The sequence below is a fragment of the Wolffia australiana genome, chromosome 1 (genome assembly GCF_029677425.1).
Source record: "Wolffia australiana isolate 7733 chromosome 1, ASM2967742v1".
Classification (NCBI taxonomy): Eukaryota; Viridiplantae; Streptophyta; class Magnoliopsida; order Alismatales; family Araceae; genus Wolffia; species Wolffia australiana.
The window spans coordinates 18969799-18981052 of NC_135835.1; the positions used below are offsets into that span (position 1 = coordinate 18969799).

Here is an 11254-nt window from a genome sequence, read left to right on the forward strand (position 1 = left end):
GATATTCACACTTGCTCCTGAATCAAGTAAAGCTTTGGTGAATACTTCCCCCCTAATTTCGCATTTGATCACTGGTGCTCCCGGATCCTTGCGCTTTTGAGGTAATTCATGCAGAAAAATTGAACTAATATTCTCAGAAAGTTGAATCCTCTTTTGCTTCCGAGGAGGTGTACATAGGTTTTTCACAAATTTGGAATAATCAGGGATGTACTGGATCGCATCTAAAACAGGAATTTCGACCGTAGCCTCTTTCAAATACTCAAGAAGTGGGCTGTCTTTCGATTTTTCTTTCTTCGCTTGTAAGGCACTAGGGAAAGGGATAGGTGGGCAATATGTTTTGGGGTTGGGTTCCTTTTCCAGATTTTCCTCTACCCCTTCATCCTCATCCTTTTCTACTTCCTCTAACTTATCCTCCACTTCATTTCGTTTCTCTATAGCTGCAAATGGATTAGCCAACTCTTTCCCACTCCTAAGTTTTGATATAGCACTCAGCTCTCCTATTTCTTGTTGTTCAGTCAATGCATGCATGTCATGAATATGCTCATTAACTACACTACACATGTCATCAACATAAAGTAAATTGCTAGGATTAATACAGGCCTGAGTAGGGAGTTTACCTGATTTAGCGCCCATCTTCATAGGGTCTTCACACGCACCTTGCGGTGCTCCCCGTGCAAATTGTTGACCGCTGTGAAGGCAGATCTCCGCCTTGAGCTTCTCCATCTCCCTCCGATGCCTCTCCTCCATTTCTTCAAAAAGCTTGAGCATCCTCTTCTTGTCTTCTTGCAGCTCCTCGATAACCTTGGTGAGAGTCGCATTAGTGGGATCTGAAAAATTTGGTAAGGTTGATAATGTTGTTGGTGTTGGGGATTGTTCGCCTTGGATTGGAACTGTTGTTGGGGTGGTCGGTTGTTGTTGTTCCATCCCTGTCCTCCTAAGTTTCCTCTAGTTCCCATTGGACATTGCTCCCTTCTTGCCTGCCTATAGCATTCACTTCTGATATCATAGGGCATTCTTCTCCGGTGTGGCAATCACTTGAGCACATTTCACATCGATTTATTTGGTTGGGTGCTCTTCCGCTATTCTGACCTTGCCATAGTGAGATTATTTTTCATTCATCTTTTCCATGGCTTTTCCCATCATTACACCTATCTGTTTTCAATTCTATCCATAGTAATCTGGGGTTCAACCCCTCTAACATCCAACAGTCCACCTTTCCGAGGGGTAACCCTAACATGATCGGAGGCATCTTGGTGATAGGCTAAATTATCGGACATTTTTTGTAGTAGTGCCATAGCTTCATCTTCATACATGTCAGCTATTGCTCCTCCACTCGAGATATCAACTCTGCCTCTCTCCACATCATTTAAGCCTTCATAGAAAATTTGCACTAACTCCCATTTTTGAATGCCATTGTGGGGGCACTTCCTAATGAGCCCCATCAATCTCTCCCATGCTTCGCTAAATGTATCATTTCCCTGCTGAAAATTTCTAATTTCTCTTCTGAAAGAATTTGTCCTAGCCACTGTATAATATCTTTTTAAGAAGCTCTTCTCCATATCATTCCATGATTCAAAATTTGTTCCCAATGTTCTAAACCAATCCTTGGCTCTATCCTTAAGGGCATGAGGGAATAGTTTCATTCTCACAACTTCCTTTGAAATTCTGGGGTAAGTGCAACTATCACATGCTTCATAAAATTTTTCTAAGAAGTCATAGGGCTCTTCGTTTGCCTTCCCCAAAAAGGACGGTAATAGCTGAAATTGGTGTGGATCGATTCTAAACATCACATCTTCTCCAATCGGGGCAGATATCCTGGTTAAGATGGGGGTTTCTGCTGGTGTGGAATACTCTCTAATCCTCCTCCGTCCATCGTTAACTACCTCAGGGTTTCCTATTCCATTACCTATTGGGTCCATTGGTACGGGTCTAATCAATATCTCCTCTACAAATGTGGGTTCGGTGAAAGACGACTCGGGTGTGGTGGAATCTACTACAGGGGGATTTCTGTCACTGCTCCCTGATTCAAATCCAGACCGAAGCTTCATACAAAACCACTAATTCAAACACAACACTCGTTAGTCGTTAAAAACCAAATACCGTCTTAAATCAAAATCAATAATAAGGAGACTTAACAAACTCGTGAGCAACAATTAACCACTGTGTTTACAAATAAAAATATGTTGAATTCCTAAGTGTTGCCTCCCCGGCAACGGCGCCAATTGATAAGCCGAAAATAGGGGTGAAAATTACGCAAATTTTTAGCCCTTGTCGTTGTGAATTTTTGGCTTATGCAATAAAATTTATAAAACTCTACTTAATATGTATAGTGATAAGTATGAGTGTCGTCAAGGAGGCAAGTAGGAATTTCAATTTGATTTAATTTTTGGTGTTTTAGATCCTAATTAGAGTGAATTTGATCTTCAATGAGGATCAAGTCACCCTAATTAGGTGAGAATTTAGAGAGGGGGGTAGGAGAGATGGGAAGATTAGAAGAATTAAGAGCTCTAAATTTCCTTCTTTGATCCTAATTAAAGGATCCAAGAAATCATTTAGAGAGGTTGAAAGAGGGTTCTTAAAATGAGTTGGGTTGATTTTTCAGATTGATAATTCAGAACAAAAATGGGGTAAATTGAGACTTCTAAAAATTAAAACTAAATTTTTTATAATTTTCTTTTGTAATGCAATTGAATGCCCAGGTAAAATTCCTCAATTTCGCCTCTCAATCCTAATCAGGGCTTGTACATGCCGCTCAAGCCAAGCGATTTAGGAGTTCAGACTAGAATGGAGATGAAGAAACAAACAACTTAACCTATTTCATTCAAAATGCACAAAAGTTTGAATACAATGAAAGAAAAAAATACCAAAACTGTTGATCCAGGCTGGGACTCCTCTCTGTCTTGCAGCTGTGATGAAGCACCCTCCAGAATGAGCTCCCCCTCTCGAAATTCAGCTTTTATACTTAGGTTATAGGGTAAAAATCACCATTTTACCCCCGTTTAGTACTTAATATTTATCTATCAATGTAGGCTAGATCTGAATAATCTAACCGTATAGATAGAAAGAGGGGATCAAGACGAACAAATCCATAAAAAATCATCTCAATCGGACTTCAGGATCAAAAGTTATTAATAAATCAATTTTAAACCAATTTAATCCATTAGATTTAAAATTGATTTATTTATTAGTTTCATTTTTAAACACGCAATGACGTGTCGCTCTCTCATTGGCTGGCGCATTTTGAATCCTCCTTTTTGCAGAAAAGTCCTTAAAAAGCCTGGAATTGCTTTTGGACGCCGCCCAAAAGTAATTGCGTATATGCCCCTAGCGCACTCTCTCTCCTCCGATTTCTCCTAAAACATTAAAAATATATATTAAAAATTGCAATAAAACCCTGAATGATTTTAAATAGGATCTTTACGCCTGCCGTGGCGACCGAGAGGTGTTTTCAGGGTCTTTTTGCAACGAAACGTTGCAAAAAGGCCCCGAAAAGTCTAGAAATTGCATAAATACATTTTTTCTCCTATAAATATGCCATTTTTTCATAGAATAAATGCATTTCTTCTTGAAATAAATCCCAGAAAATTCCTAAAAATTCGTAAAAAATTCTAGAAAATTCTAGAAAATTCCCTGATTAATTCCCATGTTGATAAATGTCGAAATAAACTTTTTAATGTGCCATTTTCATCCAAAAATAATTATTTCGAGCTTCAATAAATCCTTAAAAATTCATATAATTAACAGAAAATTAGGGAAAAATCAGAAATTACTTGGAAGCATTATTTTTGTGTAAATATATGATAACAACCCAAATTTAAGCCTTTTAAATGCATAAATCATGCTAATAACATGAAATAAAGACCGAAATTAGGGTGTTATCACATACCATAAGGGAAATGGCCTAAGAGATTAGGCTTGGGCACCTGTAGTGCATGTTGTAGTATCACACTTAAGGACTCAGTCTCCAAATCATGAGTTCACCACACGAACATGTTTCCATGGTTAGCACGCGGGCCTCTGTGCAGGAATGTCACATACTTGAGGTCTTACAGCTACAGATTTTAGTATCTTGACTTCTCTCAATTGAGATCTAATAAATCTTAGATGCGGTCCATGCTCATGCGATTAAAATTCCATGGTTCTAATGATGACGCCCATGGTCACACAATATCACCGGATGTGACACCACTACCACACAAGACGTCTCGTGTCATGACACATCGCCAATGTCAACTTCATATCGGGGATCCGGCATCATTTAGCATTAGATTTGAATTTTATTTACAATTATTTCATGTTTTTCTCTTTCCTTCAAGGCCTATACATAAGCGAATGCTGTAATGGACTACTTGGTGAATTTTCATTTAAAACTGAAGTTTTCTTCTTAGAAAATTTTTCCCTAGTCTCCTCTCTTTCATCTACGACGTAGTTGTTGCTACTGCTATCAAGAGGAGGCCTTCTTACTTGTATCGTCGTGGCACACCGCTGCACATGCAACTGGCGTGCCTAGACGCTCACCCACGTGGCCACCGTGCATAGCCGCCCATCTGTGGCCGGCCGCCCACAAGGCCGTCCGCATATGCAGCCACCCGCCCACACAGCCTCCTGTCCCTCCACCGCCACACGCAGCCGCCCGTCCATGCAGCCGTCACACCCGTCCAGGGTCTTTTGACATTTGTTTTGTAAGTGCACACTCCGTGTATCATTTAGGTTTCAAGGCGGTGCCCCGAACCCCGCAAGGGGGCGACTCCCCCCTTGACACACCCCCCCCCTTCCCAATTGACTGCGTAGTTGGATCTGCGACACAGTGTCAAAGCGCACGTCACTCGCACCCCATGACGCGCGTCAAGAATTTCCTACATTGCCTCTTCGCACTACTCTTGTGCCAAAGGTCCATTCTTCCCTCTTTGGTGTCGGTGTTTCTTGTTGAGTTTTTCTCATCTGTGTTTCCACCGCCGTCGGACTTAGTTGAATAGGTTTGAATCTTCTTGTGATCGACTGTTTGAGATATTGGATTTGGAGCTTTGTTTTTACCGTAGTGGTTGTAAGACAGTCTTCCCTCCCTCGATCGAGGAAAGGGGCTGCACCATCAACATTTCACTGGATTTAAATGTTCGAAGTCACACATGTTGATTTGTGGTCTGTTTTATCCACCCTTAGTTGTGATGAAGGATCACCTCATCCAGCATGCCCCAGCTCGTCGTCAACCACAATATGGAGCCTGAGCCAAGGTGAAGAACCCAAACATCCACTACCAGGTTTAAAGTCACACTCACATCATGTCATTTTATCTCGAATACGTTCAGTTTTACAGTTTTTGGAGGCCCGTTGTGGTGTTACAGAGGTTTCTCCTTGCTTCGCCAGTTTTATTTCGTCACCCATGGACTGTGGGGTGGCCTCCTCCTGCATGTGTATGCCCCCCTCTCCATGAGATTCGTGTGTTCTATGTCTTTTTGTCTACCCTTTTGAAAGGGGGGAAGCCATGCATGGAAAGGTTGTCTACCCTTTTTATCTACCCTTAAACTATCAGTTAGGGAAGGGTTGTGGGGGGGGGGGGGGAAGCCCACTAAGCCCTCTCCCCTAAAGGAGCCAATTAGGGCATTTTTGCCTCCCCCTCCTCTTTCACTATAAAGGGAAGGGGGAGGACTTTGTTTTACACAGGCTGTTGTTTAAAACAAGAAGAAAAATTGTGATGTTTTTTTGTTTCTTGCGCCCGTGGAAGTTTTCTTCTAGTGTTCCAGTTCTTCTAGTGGAGAAGACCTGTTTGATGTAATACGATGTTTGCCGGGGTCGGATGGCTCATAATACGTCACAATCATAGGCGAAGAAGATATTAATGATGGTGAATTATATAAGGTAAGAAACTCTAGTGAGCGATAAGGACGGACCAGCTAAGGTGAACAATACAACAAGTCCTCGAAAAAAATGAGTAGTATTGAGTAGACTCTAGATGACCCAAAGAATCTACTAGAATGACTATGACGAGAGAGGCATTTTACGGCCCGTCGGAGTTACACCTTTAATATCAGCAATTTAATCATCTACTTCAAGAATGCCCTATCTCTCGACAATGGTGGCTATCCTATTCAGCAATTTTAATAAGAGTCGGTAGAGGAAAACGATAGCGGAAGACAGCACTGCAGGACGTAATAATACTGAAAAATCAACGAGGAGAGCAAGAGGCAGAACCTTGTTGATGCTATGTATCCACGTGATGGAAGCGATGGGGACGTGGTGATGAATTCAATGGTCACAGGCCTGGACGGAGGGAGAGATCGGGGCTGTGCAAGGGCGGCTGGCCTGAAGCGAGGCCCAAGGCATCGCAGGGTGCACGGCAGGCCGAGGCACGACACGGTGTCGTTGGGCATGCGGCAGGCCGGGCGCTGCACATGCGTTGCTGAGTGCGTGGCAGGCTGGGCGTAGCGTGGGTGCGGCAGGCCGGGCATAGCGCGTGCGTCGATGGGCGCGCGGCAGGCTGGGCGCAGCGTGGGCATCGATGGGCGTGTGGCAGACCGAGCGTGGCGCGGCATCATTGGGCGTGCGGCAAGCCAATGCACGGAGTGGGGTTTTGAGAGCGCGGTCGGCCACGGAACGGTGCGGGCGCCACTGGGCATGCGGCGGGAGGAGGTGCACCGCAGGTGTCACTGGGGTGCGCTCGTCGAAAGATGGCAGTTGTTCGACGAAGGTAGTGGGGGACGCGGCAGCCCGATCTGACGATGATGAGGCACTGAATATCAAACTCTTGGGATCTTCTTTCGTGGTTATTGATGAATAGCCACCAAGAAGACCGATTCTTGAAACAGTTCCTCCAAGAAGCAGAGGGCTGTAAACTATTGTCGAGTGGATGTAACACGGAGTGATCTCGACGTGTAACGACAGAACGAGGAGACACGATCTCCACGATCTTACTCTACAATATCTAACTATCTCTCTCAAGAACGAAAGAAGAAAGAAAGAAACAAGAACATTCAGATTTCGAATTTCTCAAGTCTATGCTTCACTTGGGCATGCCATCCCCTTATATAGGGAGGATGGGTGCCAAGTGGCCGTTCATGGAGGAGGAAACCGTCGCAAGATGAGGTCCTCCTCTTTACACGTATTACATTGACGAGAAAAGGGAAATAACGGACGAGGCCCAAGACAGCGGCCAATCCAATTGTTCAGAAAATCACAAGCTAAAACCATCTAATGAAGAAAACTTACATGATTCGTCATGCCGGATACTTGAATCCAGGGTCGAGAACATCGGCACGTGCTGCTCGGTGTGGTAGAGCTCGTCTTGTGTCAGTGTTGGCGCAATGGTCCCCCATCACTGCTTGACGCAAGTGGAATCACTGCTACCATCGCGTCTGCACCCTCCCCCTAGAGCTATTGTGGAAGACTGTTGCACTGTTGGAAGCGCCATCATTTCTTTTTCTTTCCCCTCCCTCTTCAGTGTTTACCCTTCAACAAGCTCAACTGTAGAGTGCCATCAGTTGATTTGGGGACTCTCAACCACTGTGTTTGGCCTTACCCTACTGGTCAGACTACGAATACTCCTCGTTGGTGACAACAACCGTGACAGCCGCGGATATAGCCTTGCTGCTTAAGGAGCTGTTTCTTGTTTCTTTCTGCACCATCGAGCCTCATCTGGGAACGTGGTTGGGAGCAGGATTAGTCAGCCCATGGCAGACCACGCACTTGCACCTCCCTCAAAGGCATTTTCGCCATTTCAACCATCTTCGGAGCTACTGCCCTTGAGTTATCGGGTGGGCAGGACGCACCGGCGCCGAGACGTGGAGTGGTCAACCTTCATTAGACTACTGCACTATTGGCTTCGCCCTGCGAAAACCACTCGGGCCCACCAGCCTCTTGGGTCATGGATTGTTCATCCTGCGGTCTCCTGTTGGTGACCAACTGGTGTGAACACAACACAGTAGTAGGGTAACACGTCTACTACTGACCAAGAACCCTCGAGTGCTGGCTGCACCATCCATTTCATGCGTGGAAGAACAATGTGGTTGTTTATCTCCATTCCTAATCCTTCTCGTCAGTGGTCAACGAGTCTCCTGGACGTGCACTCTTCTCGATCGACCCAGGCCACCATGCTTCATCAGTAGAGTCCGGCAACTCCCACTCAGGTTACTTATCTCCATCCCTTATTCCGTAACTTATCAAATTATTATTACTTCGCTCAGTGCTGGTCTATGGCTGCTCCTCTACGTTGAGAGATCCGTTGACAACGATAGACAACTAGCTCTCATCTTGTATTAGATTACTTTTTGACGATGTCGAAATAGTTTGTTAGCGATGACGGTACACACGCTGCCAGATGGTGATTCATCCCTCACTTTGTTGGCCTTTGAGCTGAGCTCATGAATCATTGGGAGCCTGGACGAGGCTCGACACCTCCTAGTGTTGTCACCTGAATCTTGCTCCAGATCAGTCGATTGCTGCATTTTCTCATTGAAATTCCATTAGACTTGCATGCAATGTATGACGTTGTTGTTTTGTTCATAGTAAACCATCCTTGTGGTGCGACACAATTGGTCGATCTGGTCATGTTACATCAAGTTGAGTTAGCCTGTCCTACCCGTATAAGTCCTAGTCATCCTGCATCAAATTTGTATCAGAGCCTAACTTGTGTCTGCCTACCTTCCCTGCATTCTTAGACGTCATACATTATCATTTCATCTTGCATGCACCTTCGTTCAAAATGCAATGTCACCATGTCTGATCCTTCCCTAGATATCTGTGAGGTTTCTATTCCTATCCGAGAGTCGTTACCACTTGCTCCACCATCCTCATCATATGGGGATGTAGATCGTATGTTAGAGGTTGTAGAAAATGGTTTTTCATGACGTAAACACACATCTAACCAACATAGACAACCGTCTTACAAACTATGTTGATGTTGTTAGTGAACAAACTCATCAATTAGAAAGTCGGGCTGTGATTAGGAATCATCGTGACCGTGACGATCCTCATACACCAGAGGTTAGACCTCGAGGGCACGGTAGGAATCATCCTGATTATGATGATCCATATCTGCCTGAGGGTCGACTTAGAGGTCGTGATCAGAATCGTCCTGAGCGTGATGGTCTAAATCTAGCCAAGGATAGAACCCCAAGTCATGAAAGGAACGTCCTCTTCGTGACGATCCCTATCCACCTGAGAATAGACCTCCAGGTTGTGAAGGAATCATCCACCTCGGAATGACCCCTACCCACTTGAGTATAGATGCGCAGGTTGGAATTGGAATCGTCTTGAACGAGATGATCCCTATCCACCTAAGGATAAAGTACAAATTCGAGATCATCATTGTTGAGATCATGACAACTGATGGCAATAGATCCAAGAGAGTGTCAAGGTTGATGTTCCATACTATGAGGGATCTAGAGGCCCTAAGGAGTACCTTGATTGGGAGTCAAAATTAAATAGTTATTTTAAATGGTATGATATGCACGAGTGGCAAAAAGTCCAATATGGCGAGATGATTGGGTGGTCAAGCAAAAGTTTTTTGGGAAAATCTTGAATTTTGTATTTATAACCCACGAGATGAACCTATAGAGACCTGGCCACAAATGAAGGATAAACTGCATGAGAAATACGTTCCTGTTGCCTATTTGGATAATCTTTTAGATGATTGGCACAAATTACAACATGGTAGATGCTCAGTGTTTGAATATATCACACAATTTGAGGAATTTTACATGAGGTGTAGGGTAGAAGAAAATCCTCGAGTGGTTATCTATCATTCTTGAAATGAATAATAGAACAGGACTTAGTCCCTCTCTTGAATCAGAATTGCTCGTTCGAAAGGATGATACACCTGAGCAAGCCTATCAAATAGTAGAAGATCTAGAACTTTACCAAACGCTTTACAATAGCCCTGTCGTTAGCGGTTGTCCCTCTCTAAGGTATCGTTCATATCTCTCTTATCCTAACAGATCATCTTTCCGCAACCCAACTCTTACTTTTCCAACACCTGTACTCACACCTTATTGTTCCTCTGATCAACGTGTTCGTGCTCCTACACCTCAATCGTCCACCCCTTTACCTACCAACAGTCGTAGCTCATCTTCTGTCAACTCCACTACAAGAGCCCCCACTCATCCCACTCCAATGGAGGTTGGCCAGTCCGACATGAAATGCTTCAAATGCCAAGGACGCGGCCATCGAGCATCCCAATGGCCATCTAGAACATTACACATTGGAAATGAATATTCTGAACTTGAACCTACCATTGAGGATAAACCTATTGATGAAGAAGACTTCAGGGTAGAAAGTTATGTTGTAGATGAATTTGTCAATGCGAATGGTTTAGTGCGTTTTATTGGTATCACCGATTGCCCCTCCATCTCTTCCTAGACGTGATCCATCTACTTCCGCTAGGGGAATCATTTGCTGCACCCTTACCCAACATTCAACTGATTAATCTGCATTGATGACATCCATATTTTATACTGTTAAGATTGGTGATAAGATGTGCAAGACAATTATTGATAGTGGTAGTTGTATCAATGCTGTTTCAAATGCCATGACTTCACGTTTGGGATTTTCTCTGATTGATCATCCTCACCCCTATTATGTCTCATGGATCGATGCTACATCGATCCCTGTGAAGAAATAGTGTCTCATTCCCCTTAAGGTACAATCATATGAAGAAAAGGTTTTGTGTGATGTGTTACCTATGAAGGTTGGGAGCATTATTTTTAGGTTGTCCGTGGCTTTATGATAACGATGTGCATATTTATGGTAGGAGTAACACTTTCTCATTCCTTTATAATGGTTATAGGATTACATGGCATCTTTATACCCAAACTCCTAAGATTCCTACACCAAAATCTACATCATTAGGTTTATGTCTTCTCAATGGGCATCAATTTCAAAGGAGTTATATTGTGAGCTGTCTGTCTATCTAGCCATGATTCCTGATCATTCTAAAGACAATTCCACTCCACCACCACCGGAGATTTCTGAATTACTAGCTGAATTGGAGTGTATTTTCCCTGAGGATCTATCCAACGCCCTTACACCTATGCGCGATATTCAGCATGCCATTGATTTTATTCTTGGGTCATCCTTGAGAAATCTTCCTCACAATCGTATGGATCCCACACAATATAAGGAGCTTCATCGGCAAGTTCAAGAACTGTTGGACAAGAGATTGATTCAGGAAAGCCTTAGTCCATGCGCAATCCTTGCACTTTTGGCTCCTAAAAAGGATGGGAGTTGGCGCATTTGTATTGATAGTCGAGCTATTAAAAAGATC

General features: G+C 43.7%; 1 non-coding gene across 1 annotated transcript; it reads left to right on the plus strand.

Moving 5' to 3' along the window:
• The first annotated feature begins 1407 nt into the window (after positions 1–1407).
• LOC144714425 (small nucleolar RNA R71) lies at positions 1408–1513 on the plus strand. Its single transcript, XR_013584356.1, has one exon. It is a non-coding gene; the product is annotated as a small nucleolar RNA R71 (small nucleolar RNA).
• Positions 1514–11254: the final 9741 nt, after the last annotated feature.